The following is a 22164-nucleotide window of genomic DNA, read 5'->3' as shown; positions in this document are numbered from 1 at the left end:
GTTGATAGGCTGAAACCGTTTCCTGGCCGCCTGCTTGTGAACTGGCAGGAGTCAAAGATCACACATACACTGGTGGGCCTGTGATGGGACACCAATGCAGAGAAACACACCTGGCGCAGATATTCTATTCTGTTTATTAGACCTGCATCTCCCCTGTACCTCCTCAAGCCATCTGTATGTGAAGCAAGAAAGAGTTAAGGAACGGTCCATCTACACTTTTATTGGGAGGATGCTGCCGTGAGCTCCTCCCAGCTAATCACACAAACAGCAGTAAAGCAAGATAACTACACAGTTAGGGGGGACTGCATGGTTAGGTTTTTGAGGAATTATTGAAACTGACCTCAGTGACCCATAATCAGAGCTGTGGCTAATGACTGCATGCCTAATTATGATGAAGCAAGCACCATAGCTCGTAGGGGCCCCACAACACACTTTTCTTAGCTCATTGAATTAAAGTATAAACTTCTGCCATGTGTGAGTGGTAAAAGGCTTGTTAATTTTGTTGCTTTTCAAATTCACGTCTGACAACAAGACGAAGGAACATTGGGGCATCAGAAGCTTTGGAAAGTAGCCACCAACCGCAGAGAAAGAGAGAAAGAGGGAAAAGACAGTATGAGGTGTGGAGAAAACAGCAGCAGGTACAAGGAGCTCAAATGAGATTAATGGCGCCTAAATAGAGCACGTAAAGGAACAGTTACAAATCGAAGAAAAGGGAAAGAAAAGACTAGGAAAAAACACAGAAAGAGCTTGTAGATGAAATTCTCTTCCAGGAACAGCAGGTTAAGAGAAATTACACAGGGAGCAGTTAAGCTTGTAACACGGGGGAGAATAGAAAAGAAAATGCAGTTTTATGAAGTGTCTTTGCCTAATCCAGCTAGCACTTTTATTTTATTTCTCTATTTGCTTCTTTTATTGGTAAAGTAAGTTTCAAGTGCATGCACAGGTATGACCGAGAGAGCCAGGGTATAATAATTTGAAGCGTTTGCACCAGCGCTAATGAAGGACGAGAGTTATAGCAAAGATATGAAAGGGGGAGCGATAATAAATATGTGATATGGCAATAGTGACACCAAAATAAACCACCTATTTATAAAACTGACATGGAAGAAATACTAAAGGTTAACTTCTGAAATTGTAGCCGATGTTAAAAAGATTCTCGTTGTCGGCAGGATTCGAACCTGCGCGGGGAGACCCCAATGGATTTCTAGTCCATCGCCTTAACCACTCGGCCACAACAACTGACTGCAAGGTGTGTGCACATAATCTGTATGCAAGTTTTCAAGGTGTCCCACAGCAAATTCCTGATATTCTGCAATGCACTTTTTAAAAACTAAGGTTTTTTTCAGCAGGCACATTCTCTCCTAAAAACAAAAATTGCATGCGTATATCTCTAGTTTGGAATGCCATAGGCTTGCATGCATACTCTCATGGGTCACTCAAGTTTTTTGGACCCTATTGCACTCTGTTTTCGTGCTGCTTTTAGTATATGTCCCATATTAAAGAAGTCTACCATCTTTGAGTATTTGAGGCTCCTTTGTAAGTGCTTTATATTTTTTCCTTGAAGAGCTATATAATAAAGGGGTCCGGGAAGGATTGCATTTATGGAAGATAAAAGAAGGCCCACTTGTCTCACCAAATGCTGTAGAGAAACCTGATGTTTTACTCATGTTATCCTTAGTTCGTTTTTGTTAGACCTTGCATTCTTAAGGTGGTCCCAACCCCACCTTATTGCTTTTCACCTCCGCATTTTGCTGTATCTTTTTGTTGGCCTTAGGACTCTGATCACTTTATCGCTACTAATCAGTGCTGAAGTGCACGTGCTTCTTCCCTAATCATGTGTATAATTGGAGTATACCTGACTGACAGATTTAATTTACTTGAAAGCCCCTTGTAAAGTGGTATACCATATACCCAGGGACTGATTGTGCCGCCCAAAGAAATAGCATTTCAAACCTGTCTCAAGCCTGCTACTGCAGTGCCTGTGCTGCAGTGTACTGCCACTTCGACTTGGCATTTAAAACTACTTGCCAAGCCTTAAACTCCAATTTTATTACATATCAGTAACCCCTAAGGTAGGCCCTAGGTAGTCCTAGGGGCATCATGCTATGTAAGTAAAAGGTAAGACATGTACTGTGGTAGTTTGTATGTCCTAGTAGTATCAAACAGTCTATTACATTTTTCACTACTGTGAGGTCTGCCCCTCTCATAGGTTAGCATTGGGTATTCCCTTATACTTTTTGGGGGGTAATTCCATATCAGAGAGGAGAAGCTTTATTTATTTATTGATAAATCCTATCTACTGGTGAGGTTGGATTTAATCTTACTATTGTATAAATGCCATTTTTAGAGAGTGAGCATTTCTCTGCACTTACTGCTCTATTTGCATTGAAACCTGTCTTCGATTGACGTCTGGATTGGGCTGCGAGACAGCTACATATGTGCATTCCCTGTAGACAGCCACAACACAGGTCACTCAACTGCAACTGCATTCATCTGCATTCTGATTGGCCTGGGGGAGAGCTCCGCTCCCCTTACCGCAAATATGTTCAAGAACGATAATTTATGTCAGTAAGTACAGTATACCTACATCTTATAATCATGTGTGTTTAAATAATTTGTTGTTAGATCGTTTAAATATTGAAAAGGATCTGTTTTTAATAGACATTTTACAAAAACAACTGGTACATTTGGGAATTCTGTAAAGGAAAAACCCAACTGCCTTGACATTGCCAACCACAATGCCGTGACTCGGATTCGAACCGAGGTTGCTGCGGCCACAACGCAGAGTACTAACCACTATACGATCACGGCGAGCTACTTGGGCTCAATAACGTACAGTGACATGAAGAAATTATAATTCGGAACACTCAGGGCTACTCCTGTGATAGGCTGAATGTGTTCATTGCTTCCTCCTCATTCCTTATACAAAGGCTTTATCTCCTCAGTGGTTGATAGGCTGAAACCGTTTCCTGGCCGCCTGCTTGTGAACTGGCAGGAGTCAAAGATCACACATACACTGGTGGGCCTGTGATGGGACACCAATGCAGAGAAACACACCTGGCGCAGATATTCTATTCTGTTTATTAGACCTGCATCTCCCCTGTACCTCCTCAAGCCATCTGTATGTGAAGCAAGAAAGAGTTAAGGAACAGTCCATCTACACTTTTCTTGGGAGGATGCTGCCGTGAGCTCCTCCCAGCTAATCACACAAACAGCAGTAAAGCAAGATAACTACACAGTTAGGGGGGACTGCATGGTTAGGTTTTTGAGGAATTATTGAAACTGACCTCAGTGACCCATAATCAGAGCTGTGGCTAATGACTGCATGCCTAATTATGATGAAGCAAGCACCATGGCTCGTAGGGGCTGTAGGAAGGTACATCCTGACTATGGTTGCCCCCAACTTTTTGCCCTGTGTTTTAGCTGGTTTTGGACATAGTCGACCTGGGACCCTGCCAATCGGGACCCCAGGCCTACTGCTCTCTCTTTAAAATGGATTCCATGTACCCTAGGTACATTTCCAATTGGTACTGGGCCACCTTATCAGACCCTGTAACTCAGGGCATAGGTGTACCCAGGGCTGCCAGGGGCTGCAGCATGTATTATGCTACCCCTGGCTGGCCTCCTAAATTTGACACAACTGGCTGCATGACAGCTGGGGCAAAGTTGTGTAATCACCCTTTGCTGTAGGTGTAGTATACCTATACCTAACCCTAAAATGGACACACAGATTCCTATCAGTCACTCCTATGGCAGGCCTTGACAATCCTGAAGGCAGAGTGCTTGGAATCGTGTGAGATGGTGCTCTGGCATGAGCTGAGCCTGTCTGCAGCTTGCGGAACCAAGTCCTAATAGCTGTTCCATGATATCGCATACCATATACTCTTAAGTGCATTATAATCCTCGCGGTTAAATGCCAACTTTGGTATTGCTTTATCAAAACATGTCGAGTAAGGTGTCATACGAATTGGAATACTAACCCCTCGCCAATTCTGGCGACGGGGTTAGCATTCCACCCTTCTAGAGGGACACGACATGTATGTAACTGTGAACCCCGGTTAAAGTTAACTAAAGCCTCAGCTCCACAAAATGGATGCTGCCACCACAGACACGAGTCTGACCTCCTGCTGCTGGGAGTCCTTCCAGCGAGGGAGGCTTGGACAAAGGGTTTCCTGTCCGGGGCGGTGCTAGCACCATCCCAGACAGGGTTTTGTGTATCCTGGGTAGGCAGGGCTTTTCAGGAAGGTGACTGCTGAGTGGCACCCCGGTGCTCACTACGCATAGGCCAGTCAGAACCAGTTCCAGGGGCACACCAGCCCCTGGCCTGGGGAAGTCCGGCAGGGGAGAGGGGTGTAACCACCCCCCTCCTAGTCCCACCCATAGGCAGGACCTAGTCACCGGGTCAGCCCCCTTTTCTAGTATAAAGATGGGAGCGGGCCCCCTGTTCAAATTAGATCATCTTTGGAATCAAGACACGACTTTCTGCGAAAGGACTTCAAGATTTCTTCATCAAGATTCTCCCTTGTGGCTAAGGAGTAGTCACCCTGCATCCGCAGGCACCATCCTAAAGAGCACTGCGGTCTGCTGCAAGTCCTTCATCACGAATCCGACGACCCAGCTCGACGAGACCCGGCTTCCCTGGCACCTCTGACCTCTACTCACCTCTACAGCAAAGCTGAGAACCGTGAGTGCGACGAGACCTCGAGGGACCGACGATCGCCAAGACTGCACGACATCTTTACAACAAGCCCACCGTGTCCTCCACTGGTGAGTGCTTTGGGGTCCGAGAAGCCCCGACCCTGCGCAGCTCCAGCACCCAAGGTCAGCCTCCCTGCATCTCCACGATCTGCGTGGGGCCCTTCTGCTGTTTGCTGTGCACCGCGTTGTTTGGCTACTAGCCGGCTGGCTTGTGGCCTTCTGAACGACGCCCGACGACATCACTGCTGCTGGTCTGGTTGCTCCAGACTGGCCCTTGCTTCCTTCTTGAAAAGAGGCACCCCGGACCCTCCTGGTCCACTCCAGACACCATTTTAGGTCCACCGCGTGGGCTTGAATTTGCCAAGGCTTTGTTGCCCAATCCAGGGTCCAGCGACGCCGACAGCTTCTATCTTCGTGGGACAGCTCGATCCTCCTTCCTGGTCGCCGACAACGCCTCCTGGTCCGTGAGATCTTCGAGCACAGCGTCACCCACTCACCTAATCGAGGTGGCTACCATCCGGTGCCCTCCTGGTGCCCACTGACTACTGGCTAGTAGTCTCGAACTTGGTCCCCTCTGCTTTCAGGTGTCATCTTCCATCGATCCAGGCTTGGATCCACCGAACTTTCTTCACTGGTCGCCTGCCAGCAACTTCTTTCTTCCAGGCTCCTGGTCCGTCAACGAGGATTCCCGACGTCTTTTGAGTCCTATGCAGCTGCAGCCCCTGGGCTAGGTAACTTCGGCATTTCGGTGCCCCAGCATAGCCTCACTATCCAAGGGTCAGAATCTACTTTCGTTTTCTCCCTACCAGGTCGGGTTCGCCCGAGAACACTAACTTTGCAATTTCTAGCTACCATAGACTTTGTCCCGCATCTCGCGTGAGAGTGCACACACTGCACCCGAGTCCCCTGGGTCTCCCAGAAGTAATCTAACGATTCTATAGTCAAGTCCTAGCGATTCCAAAGCCTATTAGTACTGTACTTACCTGCTAGTAATTTCGCATTCCACTTTTCAAGTATATGGTTTTCCGTGCCCCTCGGGCATTTGTATATACTGTGCTAACTTAAGTATTTTTGTAAGAGTTTTGGTTTGTGCTTAGTACCCTGTCCTCATAAAGAGTACAGGGCTGTTGTGATTCTTAATAAATAACTGTTTATTTTCATAACACTTGTGTGGTGTCCTTTCACTTGGTGTTCAAGGGGTATATGTGTGGTATAACAGCTGGCTTAACACGCCCTCTCGAGTCTTTAGCCTTAGACTGCTCGTATCCACGCTACTAGGATAGCTGGTCTATAAGGTTGACTTACAACCAATCATCAATACTCGTCATTTGCCTCATCCTATTTAGACTTTATTCTAGTTACACTCCCGTTGTATGACAATGTACAAGAATTTAAGATAGGCGACAGAGCCCAGAGCGACCACTTGCCGCTAGAAGCCAACTTAGCATTAAACTGTAAGAACGAAGCAACCGAAATCAGAAGTATGTGCACAGAACATACTACCGACTACAAACGTTTACGATGTAAGATCTCGGACATAGAAACTCTCACAAACAGTGCAAAAACAATAATACAAGTCATACACAATACAACCGACAACCCCATTACCTTATGGGAAAAATTTACAACGGTACTAGGAGAAAAACATGCCAAAAGGAAGAAAGACCAAAAAGGGAACACCACTAGGCATATGTTTGGTAAAGTAACAACAGTAGAAACAAAAAATATCAAGTTCGAAATAAAGAAGATCCTCAAACAGCTCCGGCAAGATCCAAACAATCCGGAAATCCAACTGCAGTTACGCAGGTCAAAGGCACTGCTACAAAAGAAAACTTGGCAAAGGAAGCGGGAACTAAACGAAGACCTATGGGCAAAAATTCTACACAACTCAAAACAGAAGAATAGCTCTAGCTTTTGGAAGATGATTCACAGGCTCCAACAGCCAGACCACAGAGGTATTACCTCTGAAATACCGGAATCAGTCTGGGCCAACTACTTAACAACTCACTTTAACACAACTGACCCCGCAAAAAAGAAAGCCGGAGGGACAAATTCGGAAGAGGGAGCTTCCCGCCAACCGGGAAAAAATGACACACCCGCCTATAAAGAAAACCAAGCATCAAACATGAAAACAACTGGGCCCCGTATCCTAGCAGAGAACGAAGCCGGCCCCAAGATAGTCGTTTCTAGTAAAACAGAACCCGGACAATCGGCCCAAGAAACAACAGACACAATCCTCAAACAAATCTCAAAGGGAAAACTCGAGGGGGCGCCAGGACCAAACGGGATCCCTCCAATATTATACAAACAGGACCCGGCCTTTTGGTGCTCCACACTGATCCCAATATTCTATGAAGCAAGGGAAATAGGAAAAATACCAGCATCTTGGAGAGGGTCGATAATAAGCCCAATCTATAAAAAAGGCGCAAGGATCGACCCAAGCAGTTACCGGTTGATTGCCCTGATAGATGTAGAAGCGAAGTACTATGCAAGCCTCATTTTGAAGGATCTAACAACATGGGCAACAAAAGAGAACATCATCCCAGTCACTCAGACGGGCTTTCGGACGGGCCAGGGAACTTTAACCAACATCATGGCACTAACCCTACTGTCCGACGCAGCAAAAACGGCAAAAAGCTCTCTGTTCGTGTGTTTCATTGACTACAGTGCCGCATTCGACCATGTAGACCGACATAAACTATGGCGGAAACTGAGCTCATGGGGAATCCCCGCCCCCCTTCTACAGCAGCTGGAATTGCTGCACACCGATACATGGGTCCAAATAAAACTGGGATCTGGCACACATCTTTCGAGGAAAATAAAGACCAGCAAAGGCCTAAAGCAGGGCTGCGTCCTAGCGCCAACACTGTTCAACCTCTTCCTCGCTGATCTTCCTGAAGAGTTAGAAACAGTTACATCACACGCACCCCGGTTAGGAAATATCACGCTCTCAAATCTGCTTTACGCAGATGACCTGGTCCTTATCAGCCGGTCTCCTATCGGCCTTCAAAACCTTCTAGATAAAACAAACACATTTTCCAAAGCAAACTCCTTAACAATAAACCTGGACAAAACTAAGGTCATGCCAATGAACTATAATAAAAAACAGAAGCCCGCATGGTACCTGGATAAACAAAGACTGGAACTGGTAGCCTCATATAAATATCTAGGAGTTACAATAGAGGGCAATGGCTCCTCCAAGCACCAACTAGACGCCATCTGTAGGAAGGGCTTGACTTTTCAACTATCAATAAGGCCCTTGCAGAAAGTCCTTCCCGACAGGACATTAGCGCCACTTCTACAGGTAATAAAAGCTCGCCTACTGCCAATGCTCTCCTATGGCAGCGAATCAATGCGGGGTAAAGATGCAAGCACTTTGGACAAAACTATCAGCCGTGCATACAGGGCAATTTTCCATCTCCCTAAAAACTCCTCGCCTGCTCAAATTCGTCTTGAATTCGGACTATTGAAACAATCTGTGGAGAGGAAAGGACAATATGTAAAAAGTTGGCGCAAAATCAAAGAATCGGAGCAAGGATCGTTAAATGCGAACTTATGGACAGAGCTTCACGCCAAAGAAATCTCCCCAGCAAGGGCATACCTAACAAATTCATTGGAGAGCCTAGGATTAAACATGCTTTGGGAAACAAGGACGGACTTTGGGACTTTCAAGAAAACTGTGACAAAGGTCACAAAACTGGTCTCTTCACTCGAGGACAGAGCCACCCTGACCAGGAGAGCACACGGATGGGTAGTGCTCGAAGGGTATGGAGCCATAAAGCCACAAGAATACCTATCAAGGGGACTTACACAAAAAATAAAAAGCAAGTTCTTAAATATGCGCTTAGGCAACATACCCATAGCACATCACCTGGAACCTTGGAAAAGGCCTGATCCATCAAACGCATGTCGCCTTTGTCAATCCGCAAAGGAGGATCTTATACATATTATATGCATCTGTAAAGCTTTAGTGGATGTAAGGCGGTCAATGCTCCGGCCACTATGGAACCAGAAGGGTGTAAGATCATGCAGGCAAGCAGTAATGCTCTGCTTCAACCCCAACGAGACCCAGCTAAACTGTAGAACAGTTAAATATTTTGAAATAGTGGCCAAAAAATTAAATGAAACAGTATAAGGACGCGAACAACCAACCGCACTGGGATAAAGGCAGTCTTCTCAAACGACCCTTAACAAAACTATGAAGATTACTGAGCGAAAATTAATTAAATCAGGGGAATAGAGATCCTGCAACTGCCTTATAACTACAAGAACTCCAACTAAAAAATAGCAGTGATCAATAGGAAGACCCACTACCTGACTATAGACTCTTTGAGATTTTATTAAAGTGTAACATCTTTTTGCCAGGAAAAGTTTTACATAGTCAAAAGACTTTTAATTTCTATTTTTAATTTTTGTGTAAAATTGTGAGTTTTTATTAACTGTGCAATAAACAAATACTAAATACCAATCATCAATAAGGGTTGCTGGACTGATACATAGTGTTCACTAGAATAGTGAGCACTGCATATCAGGCCACCTTCTCACATTGGTGGCAGCGGTGGGATTTGAGCTTGCTGTTGTTTTGCCACACGTATCCTAAGAATATCTTGTTGAAAGATCACATAAGTACTGTTAGTACATATAACTAAGCTTAGAATACTCTGAGTTCTACTGAACCAGCTGTTGTAGCTCCTCAAGGCTTAGCACACCTTGGCTGCAACTCTTAGCAAGGGATCAGTAGGCAAACACATAGTGTAGGTAGGTGCATCACTTACACCACACTAGAATCAGCAAGTCAGACAAAGGAGGAAACTCTGAGTATCCCCTTGTGTCAGTGGACCCTCCACAGGTCCTTACTTCAAAATATGCTGCTCTTAGCTTCCATGAGATGAGACAAGTGTGTACTCTTCGGAAACTAAAACAGGGGTCTAACCCCACCACTTCCTTTCTGATTGGTCTCTTAGAGGCTTATGATGCCAGTAGGGCTGGTAACCCAGACCCTTCTAATCCAGAAGGAAGTTTGCCCTCCTTACAGGGACCCTTTGATAGCCAGGAACATCCCCTCCAGGAAGCAGATGATGCTGAGGATGAGGATGAGGACCAGTTGTCAGGGGATGAGGCAGATAAGGGACAGGTAGAAGTCAGTAGACTAACCAGGTCCAACTTAAGCAGACATGAGCTTGGTACTAGGGGACCCCTGGGCCCACTCTCAGGTCAGCTTAACATTGGGAATGGGCGAGTTAGGTCTCTATCAAGAGGCTCTAACAGATCCTTTCGAACCAATGGCTCTCTCAACTCTTCTCACAGAGGGATGTCTTCCCCTAAGAGGAGAGTGTATGAAGCTGAAGAAAGGGCAATCAAACTGAGGATTGAAAGGGAAGAACTTGCCCTGGCCAAAGAGAGACTTGCCCTTGCTAGAGAGCAAGAATTATGTGGGCTACAGCCCACTGGTGGCAGCAATAAACCTAGCAATAGGGAAAGGAGTTTTGATACAAAGCACCTGAATAAGATAGTGCCCCCCTTTAAAGAAGGGGATGACATCCACAAATGGATTACTGCTTTGGAGGGAGCCTGCACTGTGCAGGGTGTTCCCCAAAGTCAGTGGGCAGCTATCTTGTGGCTCTCCTTTGATGGTAAAGGTAGAGATAAGCTCCTCACCACAAGGGTGGAGGATGCTAACAATTACAAAATCTTGAAGAATACACTGGTTGATGGGTTTGGTTTAACCACTGAACAATACAGGATGCTGTTCAGAGACACCCAGAAAACTCAGTCTCAAGATTGGACTGACTTTGTTGATTGTGCCACTAAGGCTTTTGAAGGCTGGCTACTGGGTAGTAAGGTTACTGATTTTAAAGGATTGTATAATCTAATTATGAGGGAGCAAATCTTAAATAATTGTCAGAACCAGTTATTACATCAGCACCTGGTAGACTCTGAGTTGACCTCTCCACAGGAATTGGGTAAGAGGGCAGACAAATGGGTCAGAACTAGGGTTAGGCCTAAAAACCAGGGTGGTGACCAGAAAAAGGAATCAACCAAGCCTCAAGAGAAGGGTGGGGATAAATCCACAGAGAAGACTTCCCAAGGGCCCCAAAACTCCAACAAGGGTGGTGGGTCCCAGAACACTCCTTCAGAACAGAAGAAACCTTATTGCCATACCTGTAAACAGGTGGGTCATTACAAAAGTGATGCCAGTTGCCCTAAAAATGGTAATAAGGGAAATATACCCCCAGGTAATACTCCTAAACCTCCTGTTACCACTAGTGGTAATCCCCCAGGTGGTGGGAGTGCCCCCAAGAATGTGGTGGGCATTACTTTGGGCAATCAGGAGGACTATGGCCTAGCCAGGTTCCCTGACCACACTCTTGTCTGTGAGACTGGCATGGGGTTTGCCAACTTCACTACTGGACCCCACATTTTGGGAAAGTATAGACAAGAAGTTTTATTGAATGGTCAGAAAGTTGAGGCATTCAGAGACACAGGGGCCAGCCTCACCATGGTGAGTGACCATCTGGTCCCCTCTGCTCAACTGACCCCTGGTTTTACTTATCAGGTGACAGACATTCATGGAGTGAAGAGAAGGCATCCCATGGCAGTAGTCAAGCTCAGCTGGGGTAATGTCACAGGGCCCATGAGAGTGGCAGTGACAGATAACCTACCTGTAGATTGCTTACTGGGGAATGACCTGGAACTCTCAGCATGGGCTGAGGTGGAACAAGAAACTCACTCCAGAATGATAGGCCTATCCAGACAGGTTAGTGGGGCAGTAATAGCTACAGCCCCAGTCCAAGCACCATTCCTCCCTGAAAAGGTTGGAAGGGCAGGGGTAGCCACTGCCCAGGCTCAGACAGACTTTCCAGAGCAGGATAGGAGGACTGTGACAGTCACAGCCCAAACACAAACTGAGTGCCCTCCTGAAAAGGTTGGCAAGGTTGAAATGGTCTCAGCCTCCACTCAAACAGATAGTGAGGTTGTGAAGCCTGAAACAATGGATCACTCCACTCAAACAGAGAGCATTGAGGAGGAAGAAGAGTCTTCCCCCTCCCAGACACAAGGTGAGAGCCAGCCTCCTCAGGGAACTGACTCTACCCCTGTTGAAGGAACTGCCCCAGAGGTAGTCAGGCCTAGCCTGGCAGAGCCCCTGATGGCAGTGGACCCTTCCCAGGTGGGACCCAGTCTGGAGCAGGTAACCTGCCCCTCTCTACCCTGCCTCAGTCAGCCCAGGGCTGAAGAGATCAGGGAGGCCAGTGGTGGACCCCAAAGGGCCCCCTGTCCAAAAGAACCCCTTAATTAGCAGATTAGGATCACTGAAGCTGGTAAACCTAGCCAAGTGAAAATAGAACAGACTCCTGAGGGATCCCCCTTAAAAGTAGTTAGGGAACTCCCACAGCTGGACACTGTTGGGCACAGCCAAACATGGGGCCTAAAAACCCCAGACCTGACCTGTCCCTCCAGTAAGCCAAACAGAGGGACTCAGCCTCCAGCTTTAGGTAGCCAGAGGCTGACCCTGAGAGCTCAGTGTATTTCAGCTAAAGAAAGAAAGGCACACATGATGATTTGTGATTGGAGGAAGTTGAGCCCAAAGGTAGAGGAGCCTCACTTCAGTACTCCACCCCAGCATCAGCCTTCTTCTTTCCCAAGACACACCAAAGGCAGAGATTCCCTATGGTGGAGACCCTCAGATACACTTAGGGTGAGGGGTTGCCTAGTGGACCATGACACAGGGGGAAACCAAGCCAGAGCTGGTCCTTCCTTATATGGCCACTTAGGTAATAGAGGCTTACCTGGACAAGGATAGCCTTATCTCCTTTCGTTTGGGGGGGGGGGGGGGGGGTTGTGTAGGAAGGTACATCCTGACTATGGTTGCCCCCAACTTTTTGGCCTGTTTTTTAGCTGGTTTTGGACATAGTCGACCTGGGACCCTGCCAATCGGGACCCCAGGCCTACTGCTCTCTCTTTAAAATGGATTCCATGTACCCTAGGTACATTTCCAATTGGTACTGGGCCACCTTATCAGACCCTGTAACTCAGGGCATAGGTGTACCCAGGGCTGCAGCATGTATTATGCCACCCCTGGCTGGCCTCCTAAATTTGACACAACTGGCTGCATGACAGCTGGGGCAAAGTCGTGTAATCACCCTTTGCTGTAGGTGTAGTATACCTATACCTAACCCTAAAATGGACACACAGATTCCTATCAGTCACTCCTATGGCAGGCCTTGACAATCCTGAAGGCAGAGTGCTTGGAATCGTGTGAGATGGTGCTCTGGCATGAGCTGAGCCCGTCTGCAGCTTGCGGAACCAAGTCCTAATAGCTGTTCCATGATATCGCATACCATATACTCTTAAGTGCATTATAATCCTCGCGGTTAAATGCCAACTTTGGTATTGCTTTATCAAAACATGTCGAGTAAGGTGTCATACGAATTGGAATACTAACCCCTCGCCAATTCTGGCGACGGGGTTAGCATTCCACCCTTCTAGAGGGACACGACATGTATGTAACTGTGAACCCCGGTTAAAGTTAACTAAAGCCTCAGCTCCACAAAATGGATGCTGCCACCACAGACACGAGTCTGACCTCCTGCTGCTGGGAGTCCTTCCAGCGAGGGAGGCTTGGACAAAGGGTTTCCTGTCCGGGGCGGTGCTAGCACCATCCGAAACAGGGTTTTGTGTATCCTGGGTAGGCAGGGCTTTTCAGGAAGGTGACTGCTGAGTGGCACCCCGGTGCTCACTACGCATAGGCCAGTCAGAACCAGTTCCAGGGGCACACCAGCCCCTGGCCTGGGGAAGTCCGGCAGGGGAGAGGGGTGTAACCACCCCCCTCCTAGTCCCACCCATAGGCAGGACCTAGTCACCGGGTCAGCCCCCTTTTCTAGTATAAAGATGGGAGCGGGCCCCCTGTTCAAATTAGATCATCTTTGGAATCAAGACACGACTTTCTGCGAAAGGACTTCAAGATTTCTTCATCAAGATTCTCCCTTGTGGCTAAGGAGTAGTCACCCTGCATCCGCAGGCACCATCCTAAAGAGCACTGCGGTCTGCTGCAAGTCCTTCATCACAAATCCGACGACCCAGCTCGACGAGACCCGGCTTCCCTGGCACCTCTGACCTCTACTCACTTCTACAGCAAAGCTGAGAACCGTGAGTGCGACGAGACCTCGAGGGACCGACGATCGCCAAGACTGCACGACATCTTTACAACAAGCCCACCGTGTCCTCCACTGGTGAGTGCTTTGGGGTCCGAGAAGCCCCGACCCTGCGCAGCTCCAGCACCCAAGGTCAGCCTCCCTGCATCTCCACGATCTGCGTGGGGCCCTTCTGCTGTTTGCTGTGCACCGCGTTGTTTGGCTACTAGCCGGCTGGCTTGTGGCCTTCTGAACGACGCCCGACAACATCACTGCTGCTGGTCTGGTTGCTCCAGACTGGCCCTTGCTTCCTTCTTGAAGAGAGGCACCCCGGACCCTCCTGGTCCACTCCAGACGCCATTTTAGGTCCACCGCGTGGGCTTGAATTTGCCAAGGCTTTGTTGCCCAATCCTGGGTCCAGCGACGCCGACAGCTTCTATCTTCGTGGGACAGCTCGATCCTCCTTCCTGGTCACTGACAACGCCTCCTGGTCCGTGAGATCTTCGAGCACAGCGTCACCCACTCACCTAATCGAGGTGGCTACCATCCGGTGCCCTCCTGGTGCCCACTGACTACTGGCTAGTAGTCTCGAACTTGGTCCCCTCTGCTTTCAGGTGTCATCTTCCATCGATCCAGGCTTGGATCCACCGAACTTTCTTCACTGGTCGCCTGCCAGCAACTTCTTTCTTCCAGGCTCCTGGTCCGTCAACGAGGATTCCCGACGTCTTTTGAGTCCTATGCAGCTGCAGCCCCAGGGCTAGGTAACTTCGGCATTTCGGTGCCCCAGCATAGCCTCACTATCCAAGGGTCAGAATCTACTTTTGTTTTCTCCCTACCAGGTCGGGTTCGCCCGAGAACACTAACTTTGCAATTTCTAGCTACCATAGACTTTGTCCCTCATCTCGCGTGAGAGTGCACACACTGCACCCGAGTCCCCTGGGTCTCCCAGAAGTAATCTAACGATTCTATAGTCAAGTCCTAGCGATTCCAAAGCCTATTAGTACTGTACTTACCTGCTAGTAATTTCGCATTCCACTTTTCAAGTATATGGTTTTCCGTGCCCCTCGGGCATTTGTATATACTGTGCTAACTTAAGTATTTTTGTAAGAGTTTTGGTTTGTGCTTAGTACCCTGTCCTCATAAAGAGTACAGGGCTGTTGTGATTCTTAATAAATAACTGTTTATTTTCATAACACTTGTGTGGTATCCTTTCACTTGGTGTTCAAGGGGTATATGTGTGGTATAATAGCTGGCTTAACACGCCCTCTCGAGTCTTTAGCCTTAGACTGCTCGTATCCACGCTACTAGGATAGCTGGTCTATAAGGTTGTCTTACAACCAATCATCAATAAGGGTTGCTGGACTGATACATAGTGTTCACTGGAATAGTGAGCACTGCATATCAGGCCACCTTCTCACAGGGGCCCCACAACACACTTTTCTTAGCTCATTGAATTAAAGTATAAACTTCTGCCATGTGTGAGTGGTAAAGGCTTGTTAATTTTGTTGCTTTTCAAATTCACGTCTGACAACAAGACGAAGGAACATTGGGGCATCAGACGCTTTGGAAAGTAGCCACCAACCGCAGAGAAAGAGAGAAAGAGGGAAAAGACAGTATGAGGTGTGGAGAAAACAGCAGCAGGTACAAGGAGCTCAAATGAGATTAATGGCGCCTAAATAGAGCACGTAAAGGAACAGTTACAAATCTAAGAAAAGGGAAAGAAAAGACTAGGAAAAAACACAGAAAGAGCTTGTAGATGAAATTCTCTTCCAGGAACAGCAGGTTAAGAGAAATTACACAGGGAGCAGTTAAGCTTGTAACACGGGGGAGAATAGAAAAGAAAATGCAGTTTTATGAAGTGTGTTTGCCTAATCCAGCTAGCACTTTTTTTATTTTATTTCTCTATTTGCTTCTTTTATTGGTAAAGTAAGTTTCAAATGCATGCACAGGTATGACCGAGAGAGCCAGGGTATAATAATTTGAAGCGTTTGCACCAGCGCTAATGAAGGACGAGAGTTATAGCAAAGATATGAAAGGGGGAGCAATAATAAATATGTGATATGGCAATAGTGACACCAAAATAAGCCACCTATTTATAAAACTGACATGTAAGAAATACTAAAGGTTAACTTCTGAAATTGTAGCCGATGTTAAAAAGATTCTCGTTGTCGGCAGGATTCGAACCTGCGCGGGGAGACCCCAATGGATTTCTAGTCCATCGCCTTAACCACTCGGCCACAACAACTGACTGCAAGGTGTGTGCACATAATCTGTATGCAAGTTTTCAAGGTGTCCCACAGCAAATTCCTGATATTCTGCAATGAACTTTTTAAAAATAATGTTTTTTTCAGCAGGCACATTCTTTCCTAAAAACAAAAATAGCATGCGTATATCTCTAGTTTGGAATACCATAGGCTTGCATGCATACTCTCATGGGTCACTCAAGTTTTTTGGACCCTATTGCACTCTGTTTTCGTGCTGCTTTTAGTATATGTCCCATATTAAAGAAGTCTACCATCTTTGAGTATTTGAGGCTCCTTTGTAAGTGCTTTATATTTTTTCCTTGAAGAGCTATATAATAAAGGGGTCCGGGAAGGATTGCATTTATGGAAGATAAAAGAAGGCCCACTTGTCTCACCAAATGCTGTAGAGAAACCTGATGTTTTACTCATGTTATCCTTAGTTCGTTTTTGTTAGACCTTGCATTCTTAAGGTGGTCCCAACCCCACCTTATTGCTTTTCACCTCCACATTTTGCTGTATCTTTTTGTTGGCCTTAGGACTCTGATCACTTTATCGCTACTAATCAGTGCTGAAGTGCACGTGCTTCTTCCCTAATCATGTGTATAATTGGAGTATACCTGACTGACAGATTTAATTTACTTGAAAGCCCCTTGTAAAGTGGTATACCATATACCCAGGGACTGATTGTGCCGCCCAAAGAAATAGCATTTCAAACCTGTCTCAAGCCTGCTACTGCAGTGCCTGTGCTGCAGTGTACTGCCACTTCGACTTGACATTTAAAACTACTTGCCAAGCCTTAAACTCCAATTTTATTACATATCAGTAACCCCTAAGGTAGGCCCTAGGTAGTCCTAGGGGCATCATGCTATGTAAGTAAAAGGTAAGACATGTACTGTGGTAGTTTGTATGTCCTAGTAGTATCAAATAGTCTATTACATTTTTCACTACTGTGAGGTCTGCCCCTCTCATAGGTTAGCATTGGGTATTCCCTTATACTTTTTGGGGGGTAATTCCATATCAGAGAGGAGAAGCTTTATTTATTTATTGATAAATCCTATCTACTGGTGAGGTTGGATTTAATCTTACTATTGTATAAATGCCATTTTTAGAGAGTGAGCATTTCTCTGCACTTACTGCTCTATTTGCATTGAAACCTGTCTTCGATTGACGTCTGGATTGGGCTGCGAGACAGCTACATATGTGCATTCCCTGTAGACAGCCACAACACAGGTCACTCAACTGCAACTGCATTCATCTGCATTCTGATTGGCCTGGGGGAGAGCTCTGCTCCCCTTACCGCAAATATGTTCAAGAACGATAATTTATGTCAGTAAGTACAGTATACCTACATCTTATAATCATGTGTGTTTAAATAATTTGTTGTTAGATCGTTTAAATATTGAAAAGGATCTGTTTTTAATAGACATTTTACAAAAACAACTGGTACATTTGGGAATTCTGTAAAGGAAAAACCCAACTGCCGTGACATTGCCAACCACAATGCCGTGACTCGGATTCGAACCGAGGTTGCTGCAGCCACAACGCAGAGTACTAACAACTATACGATCACGGCGAGCTACTTGGGCTCAATAACGTACAGTGACATGAAGAAATTATAATTCGGAACACTCAGGGCTACTCCTGTGATAGGCTGAATGTGTTCATTGCTTCCTCATTCCTTATACAAAGGCTTTATCTCCTTAGTGGTTGATAGGCTGAAACCGTTTCCTGGCCGCCTGCTTGTGAACTGGCAGGAGTCAAAGATCACACATACACTGGTGGGCCTGTGATGGGACACCAATGCAGAGAAACACACCTGGCGCAGATATTCTATTCTGTTTATTAGACCTGCATCTCCCCTGTACCTCCTCAAGCCATCTGTATGTGAAGCAAGACAGAGTTAAGGAACGGTCCATCTACACTTTTATTGGGAGGATGCTGCCGTGAGCTCCTCCCAGCTAATCACACAAACAGCAGTAAAGCAAGATAACTACACAGTTAGGGGGGACTGCATGGTTAGGTTTTTGAGGAATTATTGAAACTGACATCAGTGACCCATAATCAGAGCTGTGGCTAATGACTGCATGCCTAATTATGATGAAGCAAGCACCATGGCTCGTAGGGGCCCCACAACACACTTTTCTTAGCTCATTGAATTAAAGTATAAACTTCTGCCATGTGTGAGTGGTAAAGGCTTGTTAATTTTGTTGCTTTTCAAATTCACGTCTGACAACAAGACGAAGGAACATTGGGGCATCAGACGCTTTGGAAAGTAGCCACCAACCGCAGAGAAAGAGAGAAAGAGGGAAAAGACAGTATGAGGTGTTGAGAAAACAGCAGCAGGTACAAGGAGCTCAAATGAGATTAATGGCGCCTAAATAGAGCACCTAAAGGAACAGTTACAAATTAAAGAAAAGGGAAAGAAAAGACTAGGAACAAACACAGAAAGAGCTTGTAGATGAAATTCTCTTCCAGGAACAGCAGGTTAAGAGAAATTACACAGGGAGCAGTTAAGCTTGTAACACGGGGGAGAACACAAAAGAAAATGCAGTTTTATGAAGTGTGTTTGCCTAATCCAGCTAGCACTTTTAATTTATTTCTCTATTTGCTTCTTTTATTGGTAAAGTAAGTTTCAAGTGCATGCACAGGTATGACCGAGAGAGCCAGGGTATAATAATTTGAAGCGTTTGCACCAGCGCTAATGAAGGACGAGAGTTATAGCAAAGATATGAAAGGGGGAGCGATAATAAATATGTGATATGGCAATAGTGACACCAAAATAAGCCACCTATTTATAAAACTAACATGGAAGAAATACTAAAGGTTAACTTCTGAAATTGTAGCCGATGTTAAAAAGATTCTCGTTGTCGGCAGGATTCGAACCTGCGCGGGGAGACCCCAATGGATTTCTAGTCCATCGCCTTAACCACTCGGCCACAACAACTGACTGCAAGGTGTGTGCACATAATCTGTATGCAAGTTTTCAAGGTGTCCCACAGCAAATTCCTGATATTCTGCAATGAACTTTTTAAAAATAATGTTTTTTTCAGCAGGCACATTCTCTCCTAAAAACAAAAATTGCATGCGTATATCTCTAGTTTGGAATACCATAGGCTTGCATGCATACTCTCATGGGTCACTCAAGTTTTTTGGACCCTATTGCACTCTGTTTTCATGCTGCTTTTAGTATATGTCCCATATTAAAGAAGTCTACCATCTTTGAGTATTTGAGGCTCCTTTGTAAGTGCTTTATATTTTTTCCTTGAAGAGCTATATAATAAAGGGGTCCGGGAAGGATTGCATTTATGGAAGATAAAAGACGGCCCACTTGTCTCACCAAATGCTGTAGAGAAACCTGATGTTTTACTCATGTTATCCTTAGTTCGTTTTTGTTAGACCTTGCATTCTTAAGGTTGTCCCAACCCCACCTTATTGCTTTTCACCTCCGCATTTTGCTGTATCTTTTTGTTGGCCTTAGGACTCTGATCACTTTATCGCTACTAATCAGTGCTGAAGTGCACGTGCTTCTTCCCTAATCATGTGTATAATTGGAGTATACCTGACTGACAGATTTAATTTACTTGAAAGCCCCTTGTAAAGTGGTATACCATATACTCAGGGACTGATTGTGCCGCCCAAAGAAATAGCATTTCAAACCTGTCTCAAGCCTGCTACTGCAGTGCCTGTGCTGCAGTGTACTGCCACTTCGACTTGGCATTTAAAACTACTTGCCAAGCCTTAAACTCCAATTTTATTACATATCAGTAACCCCTAAGGTAGGCCCTAGGTAGTCCTAGGGGCATCATGCTATGTAAGAAAAAGGTAAGACATGTACTGTGGTAGTTTGTATGTCCTAGTAGTATCAAACAGTCTATTACATTTTTCACTACTGTGAGGTCTGCCCCTCTCATAGGTTAGCATTGGGTATTCCCTTATACTTTTTGGGGGGTAATTCCATATCAGAGAGGAGAAGCTTTATTTATTTATTGATAAATCCTATCTACTGGTGAGGTTGGATTTAATCTTACTATTGTATAAATGCCATTTTTAGAGAGTGAGCATTTCTCTGCACTTACTGCTCTATTTGCATTGAAACCTGTCTTCGATTGACGTCTGGATTGGGCTGCGAGACAGCTACATATGTGCATTCCCTGTAGACAGCCACAACACAGGTCACTCAACTGCAACTGCATTCATCTGCATTCTGATTGGCCTGGGGGAGAGCTCCGCTCCCCTTACCGCAAATATGTTCAAGAACGATAATTTATGTCAGTAAGTACAGTATACCTACATCTTATAATCATGTGTGTTTAAATAATTTGTTGTTAGATCGTTTAAATATTGAAAAGGATCTGTTTTTAATAGACATTTTACAAAAACAACTGGTACATTTGGGAATTCTGTAAAGGAAAAACCCAACTGCCGTGACATTGCCAACCACAATGCCGTGACTCGGATTCGAACCGAGGTTGCGGCGGCCACAACGCAGAGTACTAACCACTATACGATCACGGCGAGCTACTTGGGCTCAATAACGTACAGTGACATGAAGAAATTATAATTCGGATCACTCAGGGCTACTCCTGTGATAGGCTGAATGTGTTCATTGCTTCCTCATTCCTTATACAAAGGCTTTATCTCCTCAGTGGTTGATAGGCTGAAACCGTTTCCTGGCCGCCTGCTTGTGAACTGGCAGGAGTCAAAGATCACACATACACTGGTGGGCCTGTGATGGGACACCAATGCAGAGAAACACACCTTGCGCAGATATTCTATTCTGTTTATTAGACCTGCATCTCCCCTGTACCTCCTCAAGCCATCTGAATGTGAAGCAAGAAAGAGTTAAGGAACGGTCCATCTACACTTTTATTGGGAGGATGCTGCCGTGAGCTCCTCCCAGCTAATCACACAAACAGCAGTAAAGCAAGATAACTACACAGTTAGGGGGGACTGCATGGTTAGGTTTTTGAGGAATTATTGAAACTGACCTCAGTGACCCATAATTAGAGCTGTCGCTAATGACTGCATGCCTAATTATGATGAAGCAAGCGCCATGGCTCGTAGGGGCCCCACAACACACTTTTCTTAGCTCATTGAATTAAAGTATAAACTTCTGCCATGTGTGAGTGGTAAAGGCTTGTTAATTTTGTTGCTTTTCAAATTCACGTCTGACAACAAGACGAAGGAACATTGGGGCATCAGACGCTTTGGAAAGTAGCCACCAACCGCAGAGAAAGAGAGAAAGAGGGAAAAGACAGTATGAGGTGTGGAGAAAACAGCAGCAGGTACAAGGAGCTCAAATGAGATTAATGGCGCCTACATAGAGCACATAAAGGAACAGTTACAAATCTAAGAAAAGGGAAAGAAAAGACTAGGAAAAAACACAGAAAGAGCTTGTAGATGAAATTCTCTTCCAGGAACAGCAGGTTAAGAGAAATTACACAGGGAGCAGTTAAGCTTGTAACACGGGGAGAATAGAAAAGAAAATACAGTTTTATGAAGTGTGTTTGCCTAATCCAGCTAGCACTTTTATTTTATTTCTCTATTTGCTTCTTTAATTGGTAAAGTAAGTTTCAAGTGCATGCACAGGTATGACCGAGAGAGCCAGGGTATAATAATTTGAAGCGTTTGCACCAGCGCTAATGAAGGACGAGAGTTATAGCAAAGATATGAAAGGGGGAGCAATAATAAATATGTGATATGGCAATAGTGACACCAAAATAAGCCACCTATTTATAAAACTGACATGGAAGAAAAACTAAAGGTTAACTTCTGAAATTGTAGCCGATGTTAAAAAGATTCTCGTTATAGGCAGGATTTGAACCTGCGCGGGGAGACCCCAATGGATTTCTAGTCCATCGCCTTAACCACTCGACCACAACAACTGACTGTAAGCCGTGTGCACATAATCTGTATGCAAGTTTTCAAGGTGTCCCACAGCAAATTCCTGATATTCTGCAATGCACTTTTTAAAAATAATGTTTTTTTCAGCAGGCACATTCTCTCCTAAAAACAAAAATTGCATGCGTATATCTCTAGTTTGGAATACCATAGGCTTGCATGCATACTCTCATGGGTCACTCAAGTTTTTT

At 45.5% G+C, this 22164-nt stretch overlaps 5 non-coding genes across 5 annotated transcripts; all 5 read right to left on the bottom strand.

Annotated features, from left to right (window-relative positions):
* Nucleotides 1-1157: 1157 nt before the first annotated feature.
* Nucleotides 1158-1239, bottom strand: TRNAS-AGA (transfer RNA serine (anticodon AGA)). Its single transcript has one exon. It is a non-coding gene; the product is annotated as a tRNA-Ser (tRNA).
* A 1500-nt stretch (nt 1240-2739) lies between these two features.
* TRNAH-GUG (transfer RNA histidin (anticodon GUG)) lies at nt 2740-2811 on the bottom strand. The gene has a single exon. It is a non-coding gene; the product is annotated as a tRNA-His (tRNA).
* Nucleotides 2812-15992: 13181 nt separating this feature from the next.
* TRNAS-AGA (transfer RNA serine (anticodon AGA)) lies at nt 15993-16074 on the bottom strand. Its single transcript has one exon. It is a non-coding gene; the product is annotated as a tRNA-Ser (tRNA).
* Nucleotides 16075-18934: 2860 nt separating this feature from the next.
* Nucleotides 18935-19016, bottom strand: TRNAS-AGA (transfer RNA serine (anticodon AGA)). Its single transcript has one exon. It is a non-coding gene; the product is annotated as a tRNA-Ser (tRNA).
* A 1499-nt stretch (nt 19017-20515) lies between these two features.
* TRNAH-GUG (transfer RNA histidin (anticodon GUG)) lies at nt 20516-20587 on the bottom strand. Its single transcript has one exon. It is a non-coding gene; the product is annotated as a tRNA-His (tRNA).
* Between the last annotated feature and the right edge of the window lie 1577 nt (nt 20588-22164).

This window comes from Lissotriton vulgaris, unplaced genomic scaffold (assembly GCF_964263255.1).
Source record: "Lissotriton vulgaris unplaced genomic scaffold, aLisVul1.2 SCAFFOLD_301, whole genome shotgun sequence".
NCBI lineage: Eukaryota > Metazoa > Chordata > Amphibia > Caudata > Salamandridae > Lissotriton > Lissotriton vulgaris.
The sequence above is the reverse complement of the archived record's forward strand: the minus strand, read 5'-3'. Positions and strand labels throughout refer to the sequence as shown.